This window comes from Mesoplodon mirus (assembly GCF_964341445.2).
Source record: "Mesoplodon mirus genome assembly, chromosome: 19".
NCBI lineage: Eukaryota > Metazoa > Chordata > Mammalia > Artiodactyla > Ziphiidae > Mesoplodon > Mesoplodon mirus.
Window position 1 is genome coordinate 38,900,546 of NC_138995.1, and position 23,897 is coordinate 38,924,442.

The 23,897-nt window shown below is 45.4% G+C and overlaps 1 pseudogene across 1 annotated transcript in view; it reads right to left on the minus strand.

The window, feature by feature from the left end:
• LOC309794492 (zinc finger protein 541-like) overlaps positions 1–15,445 on the minus strand; it is a 50,765-nt pseudogene extending 35,320 nt beyond the window's left edge. Inside the window, exons 1-3 of the transcript in view lie at positions 15,112–15,445; positions 4,242–4,646; positions 109–352 (exon numbers count right to left, since the gene is read on the minus strand). The product of the transcript in view is annotated as a zinc finger protein 541-like (transcript). The remainder of the gene's footprint in view (positions 1–108; positions 353–4,241; positions 4,647–15,111) is intronic.
• Between the last annotated feature and the right edge of the window lie 8,452 nt (positions 15,446–23,897).

The following is a 23,897-nucleotide window of genomic DNA, read 5'->3' on the forward strand; positions in this document are numbered from 1 at the left end:
GACGGTGGGGGGCGGTGCAGGTGGATGGGAGGGGATGCAAAAGAACCAGGAACACGCCCAGCCCCCAGCAACCCCCTGAATAGACGTCCCGACCAGACTCCTACATACAGGTGGTCCTGACGCTTAAAGGCCTTGCTGAACATTTTGCACACGTGTCTCCTCTCCTGGCTGTGGGTCAGGTAGTGCTTGCTGAGAGGACTGGCGCTGCTGAACACCTTCCCGCAGAGGCTGCAGTCCAGGAGTGGGTTCTGAGGGGACCTGTGCTGCCGCTTTCCTTTCCTTGTGCTCCCAGACGTGGCCCTGTCTCCTTCGTTAGCCTCTTTGGGCACCTTGAACACGCCTAGCCCCAGGTCTAGACAGAGGGAGAAAGCACAGGTTATGACATCCGGGGACATCGGAGCCCAGGCGGAAGCACTCTACCACCCTCGCACCAACTTCAGCAGCCGAGTCCAACTCAGGGAGTTGGCCAAGAACCCCAACTTCAGCAGCTTCACTCGCAGAGAAGACCAGGCTTAGCACCAGGTGAGGGGGAGAAGGGACCCTGGTCAGGCCACTCCTCCAGGGCAGCACCCAAGCTTCAAGCCACACTTGGGGCGTAAGGGAGGGGACAGCAACAGTCTGAGTGCTTCCAGGACAGAGTGACTCGACAGGCAGGACTTCATGACAGTAACATCAACAGCACACTTGCAAGTGCAATCCAGAAATGCACAATGCAAAATCTTAGAAAAGTTTAAGTCCTTTCTCCCAGCCAATTCCACTCTGGGTTTTTAATTAAGGAAATTAAGGCAGATCTGTACAAATTAACGGAGATCTTGCAGTGAACTGCAAGCGAGTTAACTGCAGCATTGTTTTTCCTGGTGAAATGTGAGAAACCACCTAATAACTGACACGAGGGCAGGTGGGTGACTGTATTCTGGTCTCAATGGTCTATGGCTCAGGCATTTAAGATACAACTGTAGGAAAATATCTGATGACGTGAAAGGATGTTCATGCCATACCACTAAGTGCTGTGCCACTAACAAGAGGATTGCTGAAAAACGGAATGATCTAGTCTTTAGAAGGGACAAATAAATTTGAATACAAACAAACAGAATGGGATTCATTGGTAGCATCATGGATCAACTTAATTTTCCTTTTCCTGTATATCTGAATTTTCCATGTTTATGTACTTCTTGGGTAAATGATAAAAGGTATTTCCACGAATCACCTCATCAGAGGAACAGGTGAAGAGGCTGGGAATGTCCATGTGGGAGAGGGAGATGTCTTCAAGTAGCTGAAGGGCCAGGATGTGGAGGAGGGAGCACACTGCTTCTGTCTTGCTACAAGGGGCAGAGCTAGATTTGATGAATAAAAGGTAAAGAGAGGGACTTCCCTGGTGGCGCAGTGATTAAGAATCCGCCTGCCAATGCAAGGGACATGGGGTCGGGCCCTGGTCCAGGAAGATCCCACATGCTGCGGAGCAGCAAAGCCCGTGCGCCACAACTACTGAGCCTGCGCTCTAGAGCCCACGAGCCACAACTACTGAAGCCCACGCGCCCAGAGTCCGTGCTCCGCAACAAGAGAAGCCACCTCAATGACAAGCCCGTGAACCGCAACGAAAAGTAGCCCCCGCTTGCTGCAACTAGGGAAAGCCCACATGCAGCAACGAAGACCCAATGCAGCCAAAAATAAATAAATAAATTTATATTAAAAAGATGTGTAAAAAAAAGTATAGGGAAGCTGATTTTAAATCACTAGAGACGTAAGGACAGTGGATACAAGACCTAAGAACTCTGCAGGCTTGCTGCTGTGTTCCTAGCTCCTGGGATTCCCATTCCTGTACTCGTAGGCACACAGTAACTATTGGATGGATGAATCATGGAAGAGTTTTCTACCCCTTAAGATGGATTAGACTGCCTCACGTGATAGCAAGTTTAAAAACTGCCCTTCATCTAGGATGCAGCAGAGGCTGGACCCAAGAATCCAACAGGTCAGGGCGTGCATACTGCACTAAAGGACCCCAAATGCTAATTCTCTGTGGCTGAGATGTAGCTTGAGAGACACAGCAGAAAGGAACCTTGACTCTCATCCCAACTCTGTCTCTGGCCATTTGTCACTTAACCTGTCTGGTCTACATCTTCTTCATACGAAAAGCTGCTGTGTTGAGTGGTCGAATGATTCTAACAGTTTAAATGAGGGAAAATAGGACTCCCATGTAGGAAAGTCCTTGCCTTGATAACTTACTTTTAAAATGTTCATTAGAGGACTTCCCTGGTGGCACAGTGGATAAGACTCCGCGCTCCCAATGCAGGGGGCCCGGGTTCGATCCCTGGCCAGGGAACTAGATCCCATATGCATGTGGCAACTAAGAGTTCGCATACCACAACTAGGGAGCCCGCCTGCCACAACTAACACCTGGTGCAACCAAATAAATAAATAATAAGTATTATTTTTTAAAAAGATGAGTATTTAAAATAAATAAATAAAAATCAAATCAAATCAAATCAAATGCTCATTAGGACCTCCCTGGTGGCACAGTGGTTAAGAATCCGCCTGCCAATGCAGGGGACACGGGTTCGAGCCCTGGTCTGGGAAGATCCCACATGCTGCGGAGCAACTAAGCCCGTGCGCCACAACTACTGAGCCTGCACTCTACAGCCCGCAAGCCACAACTACTGAGCCCACGTGCCACAATTACTGAAGCCCGTGCACCTAGAGCCCGTGCTCTGCAACGAGAAGCCACCGCGGTGAAGAGCCCGTACACCGCAAAGAAGAGTAGCCCCCGCTCGCCACAAATAGAGAAAGCCCGCGTGCAGCAACGAAGACCCAACGCAGCCTAAATAAACAAACAGAAGGTTTTCTCTAAAAATAAATAAATTAATTAAATGCTTATTAAAGCAACTGTTAAACTAGAGAACAAAATGTGGTTTCAAAAAAATTGGCAGGGACACTGAAAAACAGGCACATTGAGTCACTGGCCCGGGAAGCCACTTGCTCTTCCCAGAAAGCATGTGCACAAGCTCTAAAACTGTGTGTGTTCTCCGACCAGCAAGCCTACAGGGAGGAATATGTGCGAAGAACTCATCCAAGAGAAAAGTCAATGGACAAGTTATTCACAGATCCACTCTAACAGTCTATCAGGCAAGAATATGGTCCGACAATACAATGGAATAACCATTACAATGACAACCGAATAGTCTACCTTCATATAAGAAAGCAGACTCACTAAGTTTTAGAAACTTCAAATGAATTAGACACTTAATACATCTCTGCAAAACCATGTGTACCCTAGTGGCCTCACCTACGTTTTTTAAAAATCCACGTGTGGGAGCCATGGTGGGGATTTTAATTGTTATTACTTTTCTTTATTTTCTAACTTTTCTATACAAATATATATCACTTTCTAATTAAAATATATAAGCATGTCCATTTGTATGAATCTGAATTTAAGTTAGAGAAGTGTAAAGAGTTAAAATTTAACGTTCAGTGGATTTTTTTAAATAAGGTAACCAAAAAAACAATCCTCAAGTTTAAAACAAATTAGGAAAAATTGAACTAGATTAATGCTTTGTAACATTCACTGGGGGGCACAGACCCATATGAAAATCTGGTGAAATATCACAGTTTCTCTGCCCAGCAAAACGCACACGTACTCACCCTAGCAGCATTTTTAGGTAATTTCTGTGGTTCAGGTTGAGAACCTGAATTACTGTAACCAGGCCTGGCCCAGCACCTGCAATACCAAGGATGGCCTTGGTTTCTAGGATTTCACATTTAGCCATGGTTCCAACACGGGGACAAGGCTAACGGCCTGTCTACATTGTGTGGAGTGCGGGCCTCGGCAGTCTTTCATTCTAGCGAGTATGCAGGACAGTTCTTGAGCTGCTGATCCCAATTAACATTGACATTTGTTCTGCAGGGCTGTTCCGGATGTGGCCTTCCATGCGTGTGGTGTGATTATAAATACGAAGGAGCTCTAAGCAACTTACCCAAGAACCCATGAAGTGGGTTAAAAACAAAGGTAAACCAAAAGGTGATGTAACCAACGTCTCTGACTGTTCCACTAGTTCTCCCTTTGCTCCTCCGCTGCGGAAGAGAAAGACTTAGAACTGCATCAATGGACTGTGGGAAGGTATTCTAACAGTATTGGTAAAAATCACTACCATCTGTCCAGTGCTTCCCAGCCTGCAAAGCGCTTTTACTTTCATTTCTTCTTTTGCTTCTTACCGCTGGCACTCTGGGGGGAAAGCAGAGTGGGTATTATTGTAAGGCAGTCTGAGATTCCGGATCTGCATACTCCACCAGCGGCTTCATGGAGTCACTGTCCTTCCCTGAATACACGGACAGGGCATCCAAGTTGTCCTCCAGCATCTCGCTGGGCGCGTCAGGCATCAGGAGGCTGGGCTCCAGGTCCAAGTGGCTCAGGCCGTCGTACAGCAGGTCTCGTGAGCCAGGCCCCAGATCCCGGTTGAGGGTGTCACTGCATTTGAGTGCCTGGCTCTCGGGAAACGAAGGGAGGTGCATCTCAGATGGAAGGGTGCCCTTGTCCCCCAGGCTGCACTGGTCCATGGCTCTCCACTACCAGGTCTCAGCCAACAGCTACTCTCTAGACAAGCAAGGCTGTGTAAGGAGTCAGGGAGGAGAGAGCTCTTGGTGGTGTTTATTTCCTGAGAATGAACGAGGAGGAATCACAATTATGAGATGGCAACACACATGGTGGATAGAGCGTGGACTTGGAATTCAAACAGACCTGTATGGGGGTTTGTTCTAGGCCACTTAACAGCCACATGACCTTGGGCAAGTCACTTAAGGTCCATGAGCCCTCGTTTCCTCATCTGTAAACTGAGCGTAAGAGTACCTCCATCATAAGAGTGTTGTAAGGAAATAGCAACCGAAATGTCCATCAACAGACGAATGGATAAAGAAGATGTGGTACATATATACAATGCAATATTACTCAGCAATAAAAGAGAACAAACTAATGCCATCTGCAGCAACATGGATGGACCTAGAGATTGTCATACTGAGTGAAGTAAGTCAGACACAGAAAGACAAATATCATATGATATCACTTATATGTGGAATCTAAAAAAAGGGGGATACAAATGAACTTATTTATAAAACGGAAGTAGAGTCATGGATGTAGAAAACAAATTTATGTTTACCAGGGGATGGTGGGGGGAAGGGATAAATTGTGAGATTGGGATTGACATACACACTACTATATATAAAACAGATAACTAATAAGAACCTACTGTATAGTACAGGTAACTCTACTCAATACTCTGTAATGGCCTATATGGGAAACGAATCTCAAAAAAGAGTTGATATATGTATATGTATAACTGATTCACTTTGCTGTACATCTGAAACTAACACAACATTGTAAATCAACTATACTCCTATAAAAATTAAAAAAAAAAGAAGAAGAAGAAAAAAAAGATTGTTGTAAGGAATAAATGAAAGGATTTTGGCAACATGGTGGACTAAACTGACCTCTTTCTCCAACTATAAACACATAGAGATATGAGAAAAGACCATTTTTAATACAGAGTCAAGCTCAAGAGACAGGTAAGACCCCAAGTGCCAGCAACAATGAGGAAACTCAAAGCCACAGGTGCGAGCACAAGTTGGCCCAAGGGGAAAGTCAGACTCCAATACAGGGCCTGGAACTGTCATCCAATATGGTGGCCACCAGTCACATGTGGTGATGACACACTTGAAATGTGGCCCCGAATTGAGACCTGCTGTGAGTGTCAAATACACTGGATTTGGAAGACTTAGTACCCCAAATAATTCATTCTCATATTGATTACATGTTGAAATGAGAATATTTCGGATCTACTGGCTTAAACGTAATATGTTATTAAAATTAATTTCATCTACCTCTTTATTTTTTAATGTGGCTATTTGCAAATTTTAAATTATATACATGGCTCATATTATATTTCTCTTAAAGGGCACTACCCTGGAGGCTGGGACCTGAGGTTGTAACAAACACATGGAAAAGGAAACAGGGACTTGAGTTCACAGGCAAGGGAGACCTGGGACCCTGGAAGAGCCAAGCCATCCACAGGAAAACTAAATAAATGAAAGAAAAACACCGCACACAAGCCTTGAAAAGCATCACAAGAACTAGTTCAAAACAGGACGAGAGACAACAAAACCTAGCAGAGAAAAGAAGAAGACACAAGGGGCAAAGACTTTTTTAAAAGAAACAAATGAAACTTCTAGAAATGAAAGACTTTTAAATTTAAAACTCACTGGGAGGGTTAAACAGCAGATAAACAGTGCTGAAGAGACAAATAATGAACGGGCAGAGCAATCTGAAGATAATTCTCCCCCAGAATTCAGTGCAGAGAGAGAAACAAATGGAAAATACAAATGAAGAAGCAAATGCAAAAGCCCAACATATGCCTAAACGGGGTCCTGAAAGGGAAGAGGAGAGGATGGAGAAGACATGGTACCTCAGGATGGCGGAGGGATTTCCAGAACTGCGGAAACACAGGGCTCCAGACTTAAAGATATGATTCTTGAAGGTATATGGTTAATCATGAACAAGCACTGCAAGGCCAGAGCAGGACAAAAAAAAAATGAATTCACTCCTCGACACACAAGCAGAACTGCAGAACCCTAAAGACCAAGAGAAAACCCTAAAGACTACCAGGAAGACCAGGCAGAGCATTTACAACTTCTCAACAGAAACGAGGCTAGAAGACAAGGACTACCACCACCTGCAGAGTGAGGAAAGGCAGGAGTCAGCGCAGAACTCAATGCACAGGAAAACCAGTATTCAAGAGTCTACACAGACTTTTCCAGACAAGGCATAAGACTGTACCTTGTAGACTTTGGCTCAAACACTACCACAGGTTTTGAATCATTTAGTAAAAACAAAAAGAAAGATGAAGATCAACTTCATACTTTAAGTATTCACACTCAAAGAATCTAACCGTAACCGCCAGACAAAAGGAATAAACTATGTAACATGTAAACTAGTAGAACTGATCCTAAAAAGAAAAAGAGAGAAAAGAGTCAAAATATTAAAATCAGAAATTAAAGAAGGGACATCACTCATGATCTTACAAAATTAAAAGGATTGTAAAGGAATACTATAAACAACTGCATGCCAACAAATTAGGCAACTCAGAGAAAAACGGACAGATTTCTAGAAAGATAGAAATTACCAAAACTGACTCGAGGAAACAGACTATCTGAAAAGACCTATAAGGGTAAAAAGCTTGAATTACTAATTGAAAAACTTCCCACCCATGCCAGCATAGAAACAGTGAAAACAATCTACCTTGTCTGAACTGTGGAAAATAGTAAGGTTTACAGCAACCAAGCAAACACTTATCAAGAGAAAGGTGAATGAACCACCCCCGCTTCCCCACTCTCCAGCTCAGCAGTGATTCTGAAGACAGCACCCCCCTTCTCTTGTGGGTTCCTGGTGTGGGAGGCAGCAGACGGGACCTTGTTCTCAAAGAACTGAGGCTGTCTGTCCTGACCTGTCAAATAGCTGCTGAAGGTCTAATGAAAAGGTGTTGCCTTTGGGAGTTGCCTTCTGAGTTGTGTCTAACTCAGAATTTGCTCAGAGCAGAGAGTGGCCATGGGGAAGGCATTTGTCAAAAACATTCAAGGCAGTCAACCAGTCACTGCAGCCTGGGGCAAAGGATATTAACTGAGGCCGACAACAGACAGCACTGAAAGCCAGGGAGAAAAGCTGGAGAGTGAGATGCTTTGGGGAACAAGGGCTCTGAAAGGGCTCCACACTGGCAGTTTCTTACAAAGCTAAACATAAACAGGGCCTTACCATACCATCCAGCCATCGCACTTCTAGGTATCCACCCCAATAAGCTGAAAACTTATGTCCATACAAATGTTTATAGCAGCTTTATTCGTAACTGCCAAAAACTGGAAGCAACCAAGATGTCTCTCAACAGAAGAATGCATAAACGAACTGCGGTACATCATATAATGGGATATTATCCAGTAATAAAAAACAAAGAGCTATTGGACTTCCCTGGTGGTGCAGTGGTTAGGAGTCCGCCTGCCGCTGCAGGGGACACGGGTTCGATCCCTGATCCGGGAAGATCTCACATGTCACGGAGCAACTAAGCCCGTGCGCCACAACTACTGAGCCCACGTGCCACAACTACTGAAGCCCGCATGCCTGCAGCCCACACTCCGCAACAAGAGAAGCCACCGCAATGAGAAGCCCGTGCACCGCAATGAAGAGTAGCCCCCGCTCGCCGCAACTAGAGAAAGCCTGCGCACAGCAATGAAGACCCGATGTAAGCTGTAAGCTGCCTGCTGAATGTTGAAGGCCTGTCCCAACACTCACCCAGATGTCAACTGCAGAGACTGTGAGTTGTTTGATGTGGGGTTTGTTTGTTTTGCTTTGAATATTTAAGGAAATCTCTGTCAAATGTCTCTTTGGACACTTAAGGAAATCTCTGTCAAATCTCAGAAGAGAGACTTCACTGACCACACATGACAAAAAATACAGTCTTTCTAAAAATAGCCTAGAGAAGTCACTAAACGAACAAACAATTAGAACCCACACTGGACAACAGCAAAGCCTGGGGTGGAGGTGCGGGGGAGATCTGATTCCCAGAGGTACCATATTATAATATTCAAAATGTCCAGTTTTTCAACAAAAAGTTATGACATATGCAAAGTATGGAGAGGGCCATCCATTTCACATAAATGGCATCAAACAATATGCAGCCTTTTCTGTCCGGCTGCTTTCACTAAGCATAGCATTTTCGAGTTTGATCCCCCCCTTGGGGCACATATCATCACTTTATTCCCTTTTATGGATGAACACTATTCCACTGTGTGGATAGAACACATTTTCTTCATCCATTCATCTGCTGATGAGTATTCGGGTTGTTTCCATTCTGGGCTATCACGCGTAATTCTGTCCACAGCGAGACATTTAATAAACGCTTGACGACTCACTGATAAATCGAGTGGATCCTAGAATAACTGGAGTTTGGGCTAGTTTCCTAGACCATAGGTTTCGACTGTTTTTAAACCTTTCATGTTGCAATGGAATAGACTAGCTGCAAGTGTAACGTCTGAGTGTCACATTATGTGTCCACCTGTGTGTCTGTGTTAAGTAGCCTACTGAGGGGGCTCAAATTAAAGTTCAGTGCAGGTCTGAAATCCTGTACCAGAACTCCGGGACCCAAGTGAGTTTCAGAATTCACAATCTGAGGGATTCAGAAAGGTAAATCAATGCATACGCCACACTGTAAGTAACCGCCAGTGGGTCCAGGGCAGCACCTGGTGACCAAATCATTCTTTCTGCATTGAAACCCTGACAGCTCAGAGTAAACAGAATAAATAAAGACAGGAACGAGCAATATGTGAGTTCAGGTGTGGCCACAAAGAGGTCTGAGCCACCTCAGCATTTTCAGAGCTTCTGGGAATTCTAAATTGCAGACAAGGGAATGTGGATGACAGAAGTTTATATTTTAAGGCAAAGTGAATTTCTCTGCCAATTCCAAAGTTTCTTCTACAGTGCTGCTCTAAAGTGTTCCCAGCACTCCAAGGGGAAAAGAGCCCATCTCCTTCACCTCCCGACTATAAAAACAAGCAAATAATATAAAACATAAAGCATTACTTAAAAGGAACATAAAGCAACGTCTTCTAAAGTAAAGCTGTAAGCGTTTTCTCCTGGTCAGGCAGCACACCAAGTGCTCTTCGGGCCTTAATTCACTCACCCCTCGCAACGACCCCGAGGTCGGTTCTATCATTACTCCCACTTTGCAGAGAAGAAAAGGGACTCTGAGAGGGTAAATCATTTGTCCACAGCCACACAACTAACAGGTAGTTGAACCAGATCTTAAACCCAGATTATTATTTTTTTTGTATATATTTTTTTTGCGGTACGCGGGCCTCTCACTGTTGTGGCCTCTCCCGTTGCGGAGCACAGGTTCTGGACGTACAGGCTCAGCGGCCATGGCTCACGGGCCCAGACACTCCACTGCATGTGGGATCTTCCCGGACCGGGGCACGAACCCGTGTCCCCTGCATCGGCAGGCGGACGCTCAACCACTGCGCCACCAGGGAAGCCCAAACCCAGATATCTTGACTTTAGAGCTTGTGTTCTTACCCGCTGCACAATACTGACTCCCTATAAATTAATCTGTAGACCGCACTGCACCAATTATACTAGAAAACACAAAAGGTGCCAGTGGGGGCGGGGTGGAACACAGGATTATGTCTCGGGATTTCCCCAATGCCGAAATCGCCTTCCTTCCAACATACTCCTACAGTCCATAGAACAAACTGGTCCGGTTACAACCTCAGGCAGGCACGCCAGAAGTCCAAAGGCTGGGCTTTGACATTTACATCCTTTTCCAGATAGTAAAACAACACCCCCCCCGCCCCCCCCGCTCAACCAGTACTGAACTTGCTCTTGTTCTGTCAACAGATACATTCAATTCAACAAGTTTTAGCACCTTCTATGCACAGAGCTCCCCGCTACTCCCTGTAGGGCAGGGTTTCTGGTCCCCGGGAGACATTCCCAAGCGTCCAACTACTCTTTACAAGAATTTTGTAATTTTGTGCTTTCGTTTTGAGAACAATCTAAACAAGAAAATCTGTAGATCTGGATTACTGGATTACCACTTTGTAACCCAGTAATACGACCATTTGGTTTCAATGCCCGGGCTTTGTTTGTGATTGCACTAATGCCACTGACGCTGACTAGGACTACTTTAATTGCCGCAGGCTAATGAGAAGGGGACAGAGGTGGACTGAGCTCATGATAATGCTTTTGGGCTCAACTAAAGCCAGTGGACATCATGGTACAAGTGGAGGTTTTGCTGCAGTTCAAACTGAAAAAGGGATGGGAGATCTGAGATACCACAGGGCCTGTTAAACCCAAAAGGGCCCGGTGTGGCAGTCTGCAAAGTATTTGTTTCAAGGAAGCCGTTAAATTCCAGCAAAATAGCAGCCCTCTCATTAAATTAATGTTTGTAATTTGAGTTACATTAGTTTGGTTGCTTTGTTTCTATTTGATTGGCAAATTGACTGGCTTTATGGTGGCATGAGAGCTGTAAGCTTTAGGAACTTGTGCCTCATTTTAGCATCATTTAGGCCTTGTTTAATTGTTTAAAAAACAGTTTAAGTCAACACTGAGGATCCAAAGAAATTTTTTTTTTCTTTTGAAAAAGGCCTATCGGGGCTTCCCTGGTGGCACAGTGGTTGACAGTCTGCCTGCCGAGGCAGGGGACACGGGTTCGTGCCCCAGTCCGGGAGGATCCCACATGCCACGGAGCGGCTGGGCACATGAGCCATGGCCGCTGAGCCTGTGCGTCCCGAGCCTGTGCTCCGCAACGGAAGAGGCCACAGCGGTGAGAGGCCTGCGTACTACAAAATAATAAAATAAAATAAATAAAAATAAAAATAATAAAAAGGCCTATCATTCCACGACTGGTGGGGTAGGAGGAGAAAGAGATTCTCCTGTGAAATGCTACAACCTCGTGGGAAAGTAACCCACCATAGATTCTAGACCGCAGCCATAAATCCACAATTAGGTAAATAATATTTACTGAGGCCTTGTTTGGAGGGAAGGGAGAGAACAATTTCAATATCTACCTGTTCTATAAAAATGTTTTACTCAGCCTGCAGTAAATTTCAATATTTTTCAATTAGTTACCAAGTTGAAAAATCTGTCAGAGTTTCTTTGGACAGAGTATCACCGTCCAAAAGAACTTTCTGAGCTGCTGGAAATGTTCTAAATCTGCATTGTCCAATGACAGCCACTCAGCACGTGCAGTTAATGAGCAGCTAGAAATGCAGCTAGTGCAACTGACAAGAACTGACTAAGTTCTTTATTTTATTGAATTTTAATTAAGTTAGCTACAAATGGCTTGTGGCTACCACCTGGGACACTGCATTGAAAATAAGGTTATCCAAATTCTATTTAAAAACCTGGGGAAAAATATCTGATGCTCTGTCAACACTGAGTCCACAAAGCAACAACTGGCTGGAGCTGAGAAGCCACAGCTGCCTTTAGACACAGCATGCACTCTCCAGTTTGCCACAGTCCTCACCACTCCCTAACCTCTCACACCTGGCCATAAAGCTCATCTATATGCCCTGCCCAGCCCCTCGAGACATCTGAATTTATGACACTCATTTGTGCCGTTGCCCTTGACCACCTTCTCTTCACTCGGCTTTACCAAATGAAACGCTTCCAAATAAGACCGAAACGCCCCCTCTACTGCAGAGAATACTCCCAACATAACTAAGTCTGAGATTATTTCCCCCTCCTCTGAACTCTGATAAGCACTTGTCTGAAAATCCATGTAACACTCATCCTGAATGGCTTCAAATTTTAATTATCTTTCAGGTTCTTCTATTTTCCCCCGGACTATAAGCTCTAGGATGACTTTGACTCTACCTTATGTGTCTATACTTCTTATAGCATCTTGCTGGTCACAGCACTCTGATCAAAGAAGGCTCTCAGCATCCCTTTCCTTATGAGTGACAGGATTCCATTGGGCCACCTCTCTTCCTCTTTGAGCAGCCCTAACCTGTTGGTGTGTCAGCTTTGCCACCTCCCCCTCCCCACCAAGAGCCACCTTCTCTTCCTCTCTGTGCATCAGTGTTACCAGGGAGACAGTGATCATGTCTCAGTAACATCAGGTTGTTGGGAGCTGGGAGGTAGGAGAGACTTGCAGCTTTTACCCCGCCGATGCCAATTCTTTCCTTATTTTCCCACTCCAAACATTGTTGTAAACTACAGGCTTCTTTTGTTTAACCTACACAGGGTTTTAAAAAATTGGATCAAAAAAAAAAGAAAAGAAAAAAAAATTGGATCAGATTGCCTGAATACCCCAAAAATAAAAAATAAATAAAAATTGGATCAGCCACCAACATTTTTTTTAATGGGGAGATTACACCTAGAGATATGGCTTTCTGGCTTCTCTTGAAAATGATTAGATTTGATATTCCCGGATAGGTAATAATAGGATAGAGTGAGGGACAACGGCCATCTCTGGATGGGGCAATGGCCTCCAGGTCCCACAGTCCCCACTTACCTTCCAGCCTGGCCCCCATAATAACCACCATCATAAGACTAAGAATAGCAGCAAACATTTACCAAAGCGTTATCATGTTTCAAGCATCACTGCAATCACTTATATATCACTTCATTTAATTCCCACAACATCCCTTTGAGGCATAAACTGTATTATTGACCCGATTTTATGGATGAGGTGAATAAAGTCCACACAAGTTAAGTAACTTGTCCCAAATCAAGCTTAGCATTCAACCCTGGGAAGTCTGACTTCAAAGCCCTCACCCTTAACCACTCACTGTGCTGTGATTCCACGCTTGACGCTGGGATTCCTGCCCTATACTCTGCACTTACATTCTTCAGTTGAACAACCAAGGAAAACTCCTCCTCTAGCCATGGAACCAATATATAATTTTAACCGTAAGTTTCACTCATTTCCTCTGATCGCTCATTTAAAAAGCAGATATAAAGCTTATGCTGGAAAACAGAACGACATAGAGGAATCAGAAGGCTATGACTGCACTTGCCAGAGAGACTTCTTACATAGAATTAACTAAACGAGGAAAAGAGACATCAAAGTTTCTCACTCCACAAGCTCTTCCTACCAGAAAATGCAGACAATCGTTAAAATCTAGAATAGACATTTTCGTAGTGAGGACAATGAGAGGACCCCCGGGGTCCTCGAGAGTCTTTCACGGAGTCTCTGAGGTCAAAATTATTTTCATAACAATATTTAGATGTTATCTGCCCTTCCCATTCAGTGAAACTTTCCAGGGGCTACAGGACTTATCTCAAAAGGCTGAATGCAGAAGCAGATATAAGACTCCAGATCACTCTAAAAATGTAAAACGGGACTTCCCTGGTGGCACAGTGGTTAAGAATCCACCTAACAATGCAGGGGACACAGGTTCGAGCCCTGGTACGGGAAGATCTCACATGCCACAGAGCAACTAAACCCGTGAACCACAACAACTGAAGCCCATGTGCCTAGAGCCCGTGCTCTGCAACAAGAGAAGCCACTGCAATGAGAAGCCTGTTCACTGCAATGAAGAGCAGCCCCCGCTCACCATAACTAGAGAAAAGCCTGCGCACAGCAACAAAGACCGAACGCAGCACCCCCCAAAACGATGCCACTATTCTTGCTAAATTTTTTATCTTCTGAAATATAGTTTTTTAATTAAAATGTCAATTATGTTAATATATAATGGGTTTACTATTGCTATTTTTAAATGAATTAATTTTTAAAAATTTATGTTTAAACTTTTAATACAGCAAATATCAGCAGATACAGTTCACATGCACAAAAATACCCTGAGGTCTTCAATAATTTTTAAGTGTAAAGGGGTCCTAAGATAAAAAAGTCTGAGAACTGCTGCTCTGAAGAGAAAAAGTCCAGCATGGCCGCATGGGTCCAAATAGGTGTGTATATGTGTCTAACCTAAAACCAAAATTCCAAACTGGTGGCCAGTAACATGTTTTGCAAGCTCCCACACCTTGGTGTGGTCTTTAATAAGGTCTTTAAATACTTATATTTAAATACTTTAATAATTTAAAATTTAATAATTTTAATAAATATATTAAATATTTAAATAAAGGTCTTTAAATACTTATTAAATTGGTTGTCAACATTTAAAGATCAAAAAGCTTCACATAAAGACAGTGTTCTGGTTTCTTCTGGAAAAAAAAAAAAAAAGAAAGTAAAAGTTCTGGCAACACTGCCCCGACATTTCCACTTGGCCATTTCCACTGGCTGGCATCGCTTAGATGGGGAACACAATCTTAGGTTTGCCAGTCTGGGCCTTTACCTGCCCATCCCCTGCAGGTATCTAAGTTGCTGAGCTAGAGGGGAAAAAAGGGTTTCTTTGCAATAAATGATAAAACATACACCAATCGAATAAATGTCTGCATTCCTACAGAGCAGTCAACATGTACGAGAAATAACCCTTTCCCTCATCTGACCTCCCAAAGCAGCAACTTCTAATGGTTTCACCATTGGTACAGAGACCCTTGCATTGATGAGAAACCCTTCTGCGAAAGAAAGGAATCCATCTGACAAAGTGGATGTCCTCAGACAAATGCAAAGGGAGGAAACTCACCAGGAGAAGTGCGAGTGAATGAAAGAACCTCGAGGGAACAGGAGGGCCCAGTTTAGGTCGCACAGTGAAGGGGGTTCAGGTGACAGACCATTAGATATTTCCTCCTGGAATGCTGGATAATCAATTCGGGACACTCATCCAACTTCTTTTGCCCTGAAAGCAGGTGGTGGAAAGGCAGGGGCAATCAGAACTTGGGTCGCCAAAGCAAGGGCACAGGTGTAAAACTGGGGGAGATTGGCAATTTGGGGAAGAAAGAAGAAAGCAATACTGAACTGGGGAGATCTAGGTAGGAAAAGGGATTTTGTTGTTAGAGGAGTTATCTTCTTTCTTTCCGTATTTTTCCTCCCTTGGGAAGGAACCTGGAGAGCTTTGCTGGGAGAAGCCTAATAGGGGTGGAACTGGTGAGGAAAAGGGGTTTTCGATGGAGAGTTGGGGAAGGCGGTTGGAAAAATAAATACTAGACGAGAGAGAAAATGGAAGGACTGAGCTGGTTGGTTATCAGTGGAAACATCTTCCAAACAGGGGGACTCTTGGTGGGAAGAAAGAATTTTTGCTGGAAAGTGATCCTCAATGCAGGAGAAATCTGGGAAAGAAAAAATAATTTCTTTGCTAGAGGAAGCTCCTAAAAGGAGCGGGAGGGGCGTAATCAAGGAGTCTGGGAGGGCTCTTTGGTTTTGCTGGAAGATCCTAAAAGGAAACAAATCTGGGTCCCCTAAAGGGAGGGGGTCTCTTCAGAAGGAAAGGAGATTTTAGCACCAGGGGCCTAGAAAGCAGAGGGCGAATGCAAGGCCGACATGCAGAAAGTGCGGAGGTCGGGTAGGGCCCGCGGCGCGAGCTGGGGAGCTGTGAGGGGGCAGTTGGGGCCTCGGGGGCGGGGCGGGATAGGAAAGAAAAGTCGGCCCGGGCCTCTAAGGAGAGTCTTCTCCAAGGGGGAAGGGGCTGCGGGGATGCAGAAGGTGCGTGACGCGGTGCGAGGGGCACCCGCCGCGCCTGCTGCGCCCCTCGAAAGGGAGATTGGGCCCCCCTGAAGAAGAAATATAAACGCATTCGATTTTAAAAGGGGGGAGGGGTTGAAGAATGAGGAAGGGGCGGGAAAGGACGGGGTAGGGAGGAAGGGGAGGGGGGCAGGGGCAGCAGCAACCGGGTTTTACCCGACCCTGGGGTCTCGCGCGCCGGGCCTCGTGCCTTGCGGGCCTGCCGGCAGCCGCCGCCTCCCCTTCGCCGCCCGCCGGCCGGCCGCAGCCGGGCCCGCTCCTGGGGCTGCCCGCTCACCCGCAGCGCAGGCGCGCGTGCGTGGCCGCTCGCCGCCTCGCAGCGCCCGAGCTTCCGGCGCGTGCCGCCCGGCCGCGCATGCTCTGAGGCTATTAGGCCGGCGCCGAGGGGCGGGGCCCCGCGGGGGGCGGGTCTTGGCGTGGTCAGGTGACCAGTGGCGGGCGGGAAAGGAGGCGGTTGGTCGCCATTTTGGAAGGAGGGCGGTTGAAGGCGGGAGAGTGTGAAGGGGCAGCGGGAAAGGAGCTGCGTGGGGCGGGGCCGGCCCCCCACGACCCACACACCGAGGCCGAGAGCCGGGCAGCTCCGGCCATTGTTCCTTGAGACGCAGCATGGGGAGCTGCGGCTCCCCGCGGGCCGCTCTGAGCTGCAACCTCCCGCGATGCAGAGGAGGGTGTTGAGAGTAGGGGCCGCCCTCGCATTGTCGTGGGGCCGAGCGAGGCAGTCCCCCGTGCTCCCGAGGGGCCACCGAGGCCTTCCTGGCAGTGGGTTGGGAAGATGTGGGGCTGCAGAAGCACAAAGCGGGACGCGATCTGCTCCGCCTTTCTTTAAGCAAACCCTGAACCACCTGTGGGTCCGGCTATGTCCTGAGCTGTGCCGCCGGACAGAGGGAAACCGGGAAGAGCAATGGCCCGGGGTGGAAGTTGGGGGCGTGCTGATCGGCCAAGAAGTCTGAACCGTGGAATGACTTAGAAAGGGAATTCATTCCTTAGAAATTGCGCACTGAAAACCTATGGAGACAGCAGATTTGTGGTTGCCTGGGGGCGGGAATGGGTATCGACTAGTAAACAAACTCGAGGGGATCTGATTGGGGTGATGGAAATATTCTGAAAGTGGGTTGTAGCAATGGCCGCACAACGTGGTGACTTTACTAAAAATCCTTGTATTTTACACTTCAAATGGGTGACTTTCATGTAACTTCTATCCCAATAAAGTTTTGATGTTTTAAAAAATTGATCCCTGGAGTAGGTAGAGCAGAGAGGAGAGGAAAAGGACTGGCATTCCACTTTTGGATTCCTTCATTCAACAAATATTGTTTATGGAGTTTCCGTTTTGTTCTGAAATACCGCAGTATATGAGTCAAACATCCCTGCTCTGGTTTATGTTCTAGAGCAACGCTGTCTGGTAGAAATAGAATACAAGCCCCAAGTGCCAGTCACAAAGTTTTACATTTCCTGGTAGGCATATTTTTTAAAGGTTAAAAAAAAGTGAAATTAACTTTAATAATACAATTTAACCCTAAATGTTATTTCAACAGGTAATCAATACAAAAATTTTTAATGAGATAATTTACTTTGGGGGAGACTTTACAATCTGGTGTATATTTTACATTTACAGGACATCTCAGTTCAGACCAGCCACATTTCAAAGGCTCCATAGCCCAATGCAGCTAATGGCTTTTGTACTGAACAGCAAGCATACCTTTAGTGGGGGACAGGCAAATACATTTAGAATGCAATGTGGTTATCCTTTTTGGAAAATGTAAGGAAAGAAGGTAGAGACTGTCCGAGGATTCTATTTTATATAGGTCAATAAAAGCCTCTCTGGCAAAGTTACACTGAGCAGAGACTGGAAAGCCATGAGGAAGGGAGCTATAAAAATATCTGGGGGAGGAGCAAGTGCAAAGGCCCTGAGGCAGGAAGAGGTGGGATCCATTTGAACAGCAGTGACCAGTGTGGTTAGAACGATGTGAGTAAAGGAAAGCGTAAACTAGGGGCATATTATGTAGGGCCTTGTAGGTTATGCAAAGACAGGGATTAAAAACCTGCCTTCGTTTTAGGAGGGATTCTTCATTTATATAGCAAACACTAAAAAATACTGAGTTTCAGCAGTGTGATCTCTTGGTGGAAGAAATGAGAACCCTGGCCAATGGGTAGATGAGAGTTTAAAGAACAGGACTTAAGCTCCTGAAGGACACTGACATTTTCCTGTCCTTTGACAAACATTGCTCACTTTAGGGACAGAGACAAGATCCTTGCAACACCTAACACAAAGTAGCATTCAGAAATTATTTTAGAAGACTACAAGTTAATGCGACAGCCCAATGAACAAATAAAAGATATGAAGAGGCACTTCCTACAAGAGGAAACATAGGAAAAGGGGCCTAATTGTAGCAAGATTTTAATGCAAATTAAAACCACAGATATTAGGTCACACCCACCAGTTTGGCAAATTTGTACCTTTTTTCTATCACGCAGAGCAAGGGGAACTCACAGTACTGGTCATGGGTAAACTTGGTACAATCACAGTGGAGTACAAATTGAAGATATTGAATAAAATAAAAGATGTGATGTGTCCCATGCCCCAGCAATCCAGGGATTGACAGTAGAGAAACTTGCTCATATGCACTAGGAGATGTGCACAAGAATAGTCATAAGCAGCAAGGTTTGTAATAAAAACAAACAAAAAAACCAACTTGGATTGGATGATTCTGGAACAGAAAAAGGACATTAGTCGAAAAACTAGTGATATCTTAAAGACTGAAATTCAATGCAGGGGACACGGGTTTGAGCCCTGGTCTGGGAGGATCCCACATGCCGCGGAGCAACTAAGCCCGTGTGCCACAACTACTGAGCCTGCGCTCTAGAGTCCGCGAGCCACAACTACTGAGCCCACGTGCCACAACTACTGAAGCCCACGCACCTAGAGACTGTGCTCTGCAACAAGAGAAGCCACCGCAATGAGAAGCCTGCGCGCCGCAACCAAGAGCAGCCCCCGCTCGCTACAGCGAGAGAAAAGTCCGCGTGCAGCGACGAAGACTCAACGCAGGCAAAAAAGAAAAAAAAAATTAAATTATTGATGAAAGTTAAACTAAAATTCGGTAGTCACATTAAACTTAAATGTTAGTGATTAGATTATCCTTTTTTACTAAATTTTGATTAAAATGTAGTAAATAAAAGTAAACAGTGAATTAAAATTAAATTTTAAATTATAAAATTACATTTTCTGCAGATGATGTTTTACAATTTTAATTCTACAATGAAAGGAATTCATGCAACATGTGTGTGAAGGTACCAAATGCAGGGCCTGGTGCATGGGAGATGCTCTGATGGGTGAGTTTCGAGGTAGGACGTGAGCTCAGGCTTAGAAGCTGGGGATGCTAACCTCTTGCCAGAGACCACACGCCATGGTGGAAGGAGCATGAGCTCTGAATCAAATATTTATCAGAAGCAGCAGCATCTCTGCCATGTGCCAGGCACTGTTTGAAGCCCTTTACATATATTAACTCACTTGAATCCTTATAAGCACCCTATGAGGCAGATAGTATTCTTATCCCCGTTTTCCAGATGAGTAAACTGAGGCACAGAGACACTCATCGAATCAATGGAGGAGTCAGGATCCAAAGACCTGGATTTGAACCCAGCCTAACCCACAAGCTATATGGCCTCAGTCGAACCTCAGTTTCTGCCCCACAGATTGAGGACAGCGACCCACTGTGTTGGAGGTCACAAAGAGAAAATGGGAATACTTGGAAGAAAGCCCTCACTGAATCCTAACATATGCTGAACATATGTGAATGGTTAAAGAGCCAGGAGGGAGGCTGGCAGTCCTGGCAGGGAAGAAGGCAGGAGCAAAGGTACTGAGGCCTCACCTTGAAGGCCGGGCCAGTATGGCTGTGTGGAAGTTGCTACAGGAGATGGGGAGTGAGGTGTGTTTGTGCCTGAATCCTGGATGCCTCCTGGAGCAGCCTTCTTCCTTCTGGTGCTTAGTGAGTGTGCCACTTGGTGGCCACAGGGCAGGGCACTCTTCTGGTAATGCTGGTTCCCATGGGTGGGGGCAGTGTGACTCTGAGGGGGGTCAGCTCCTTGGGTCAGGGCCTCCCACCCTGAAGACATGTCCCATTATCTCCGGTGGAGTCTCAGAATTCCCCCCAAACCCCCAGAGAAAACTCACCTCAATTTAGGAAAGCGAAATAGGTTGTAGAACTGGAAAGGACCAGAGATGTCATCTGGTCCAACCCTTTCAATATACGCAGATCAGGAGACTGAGGCCCAGAGAGGGCAAGGGACTTGCCTAAATTTACACAGCAAGTCAGTGGCAGAAACAGGGCCAGATGCAGCTATGTTGACTCCTGGACCTGTGCTTTTTCCTCTCCCCCAGGTTTGTGTATGGGAGTATCTGGGTATTCACATGAATTGAACAGATGGGAGCAGGGGAGGGGAGCTGCCAGCCATATTGCACTAAAGGAGAATTGGGTGGTGCTTGCCTTGACAGTAAACAACAACCGCCATGCTATTAAATTATTTTTAAGTTTGACATTCAGCCATTTTACTGAATAAATGATTCAACCAAGTATTTCCTAAGTCTCTACTATATCTCCAGTAAGCTAAGCACCAAAGGAGATTATAGACAAAGACCCAAGAAATTGTCCCACCTTGTTAGGTCTTAATGTTTTTGTCCCCCCCCTAAATTCATATGCTGAAACCTAACTCCCAATGTGATGGTATTAGGAGGTGGGCCTTTGAGATATGATTAGATCATGGGGGTAGAGCCCTCATGAATGGGATTAGTGCCCTTTTAATTTATTTTTTATTAAATTTTTTTTATTGAAGTATAGTTGATTTACAATGTTGTGTTAGTTTCAGGTGTACAACAAAATGATTCAGATATATATATATATATATATATATATATATATAAAATGTTCTTCTTCAGATTCTTTTCCCTTGTAGGTTATTACAAAATATTGAGTATAGCTCCCTGTGCTATACAGTAGGTCCTTGTTCATTATCTATTTTATATATAGTAGTGTGTACATGTTAATCCCAAACTCCTGATTTATCCCTCTCCTTTCCCTTTTGGTAACCATAAGTTTGTTTTCTATGTCTGTGGGTCTCTTTCTGTTTTGTATGTAAGTTCATTTGTATCTTTTTATTGACTCCACATATAAGCAGTATCGTATATTTGTCTTTCTCTGTCTGGCTTACTTCACTTAGTATGATAATCTCTAGGCTCATCCATGTTTGGACGCGATTAGATCATGGGGGTGGAGCCCTCATGAATGGGATTAGTACCGTTTTAAAAGAGACCCTAGAGAGCTCCCTCACCCCTTCCGCCATGTGATGTTATAGCAAAAAAAAAAAAAACCAGCTGTCCATGAGGAAGCAATATCACCAGACATTGAATCTGGCGGCACCATGATCTTGGACTTTCCAGCCTCTAGAACTATGAGAAATACATGTTTATTGTTTATAAGCCACCAGTTTGTAGTATATTTGCTATAGCAGCCTGAATGGACTAAGACCCACCCTTTCCAGCTTCACAATTGTTGTCAGATAAGGTTGGAGAAGTAAAAAGAGCCACATAAAATAATAAAGAACAATGATCAAGGTTAGGATTGGCCATGATTAAAAATAACACTAGGCAAGTCTTTGCTGTACTCTGCCACACCTCCATCATCTTATAAGTGCATTTGCCCTTCAGTATCTTCTAGATGGACACCATTTCTTTTTATCTTTGAGTCTCCTGCAGTCAAACATTTAACAAATATTGAACACCTGCTCTGTGCCAGAATACCGCAGTAAACAATCAGACAATCTCCCTGGTCTCATGGAATTTATGTTCTTGTGCAGAAGACAAGCAATAAACAAGGAAAGAGATAACAACTTAACTCCAAAATGAGATGAGAGCTATGAAAGAAATGAACACGACAGTGTGATAGAGAGGGTCTGGGTGCTTTAGAACCTGTCTGTTCAAAGCACGGTACCCAGACCAGCAGCATCAACAGCTTGTTAGAAATGCAGAAGCTCAGGCCCTATCCCAGACCTCCTAAGGCAGGAATTGTTGCATTTTAGCAACATTCCCATGGGATTCATGTGTACCTTGAATTTTGAAAAGAACTGCCTTAGACACATGATCCACGAAGACTTTTCAGGGGAGGTGGCATTTGAATGGAGACCTGAAGGTTAAGAGTCAGGCTGTCAAGCAGAGGTCTGGAGCAAGAATTCCAGGCAAAGGGAACTTCAAGTACAAAGGTCATTATACCAAGTAGAGGTCTGAGGAGCTCAAAGAGGACCCGTGTGGCTATGGCAAGCAAGTTGAGGATACTGATGTGGTTAAAGAAGTGGCTGAGGGCCAACCAGAGCCTGGTGGGCCCTGGGAAGGAGTTTGGATAGCATGTGAAATCAACAGAATCCACTGAAGAGCTATATGCGAAGAGAGACACAATCTGATGGGCATTTACAAAAATGTCCCTCTGGGCCTGAGGGACCTCATACTGTGACAAGTTATCTAAGCTGGAACCACAGTTCTCAGGATTCCCTTCCATATGTGGTCTGGGTTAGGCTTGGCCAGAGGAGAAATCCACACAACATTAAGATTCATTCAGTGATTTTTTATTTTTATTTTTTTTTCGGTACGCGGGCCTCTCACTGTTGTGGCCTCTCCCGTTGCGGAGCACAGGCTCCGGACGCGCAGGCACAACAGCCATGGCTCACGGGCCCAGCTGCTCCGCGGCATGTGGGATCTTCCCGGACCGGGGCACGAACCCGTGTCCCATGCATCGGCAGGTGGACTCTCAACCACTGCGCCACCAGGGAAGCCTCTCATTCAGTGACTTTTATCTAATGTTAATCCATGTTCAGATTTCCCAATCATCGTCCAAATATCTCACCTTAATAATATTAAGATGAATAATATTCCACGTGACAATTAGAGCTGTCCTAAGGTTGATCATACATAATGGCAAAAAAAAAAATTTGTTAGGGGTGGCAAACAGCATCTTCCAATGGTTTCTCCCCTTGGAGTGACCCGATTTTACACAACCAGCCCTACACAGAATGGTGTGATGGGAAATGCACATCTCATGCATGCCTGGAGATTGTGAATGAATTGACAAGCCCATGACAAGGGCATTGTTTGGTTTGAAAGCTTCCCCAGGTGGTCCCAGCGTGCATCCTGGTTTGGGAATCACTGCTGTGGCTGCAGGAAAACCTGCCTGTCTCAGAAGTCAAATCCTCACCATGCTCTCCCTGGCATGTTGGTGGATAAAGCTGCCCCTGGGGTCCTCTCCGCCTCCCACCACTGCCTGACCTGCATGCAGACCACCTGCTTTTTTCAACAGGTCATGACAGTGCTTCTGATACTGGGATCAGGAAGGTCATCTGGTCACCGAAACTTTGGAAGGCGTGAGAATGCTTAGGAAGCCCAGGCAGAAAAGGAGAGTCAAGGGGTCGGGGGGGTGGGGATGAGGGTGGGGTGCCCGGATTTGCACTCGGAAAAGTGCAGGCATTTGAGGAGAAGTCAATCAGTGAGGACACTGCAAAAGAAGAACCAGAGAAGTGGAAGGAAAACCATGAAAAAGTAAGCCCTGGTGAAGCGAAGGAAAAAGATGCTCTCCAGAAGGAATGAGGGGTCCACCCTGGCCACCGGTTTCTGCTCTCCACCCTGCTTTCCTTTCCTCACATTCATCCCTTGAGTCACTTCCTTCAAGCATCCTCAAAGCCCATGCCCCTCACAATCTGCAGTAGGCACGTTGCCAAACTCCGCCATCTGCCCCCCAAGCCAGCTGAACACAG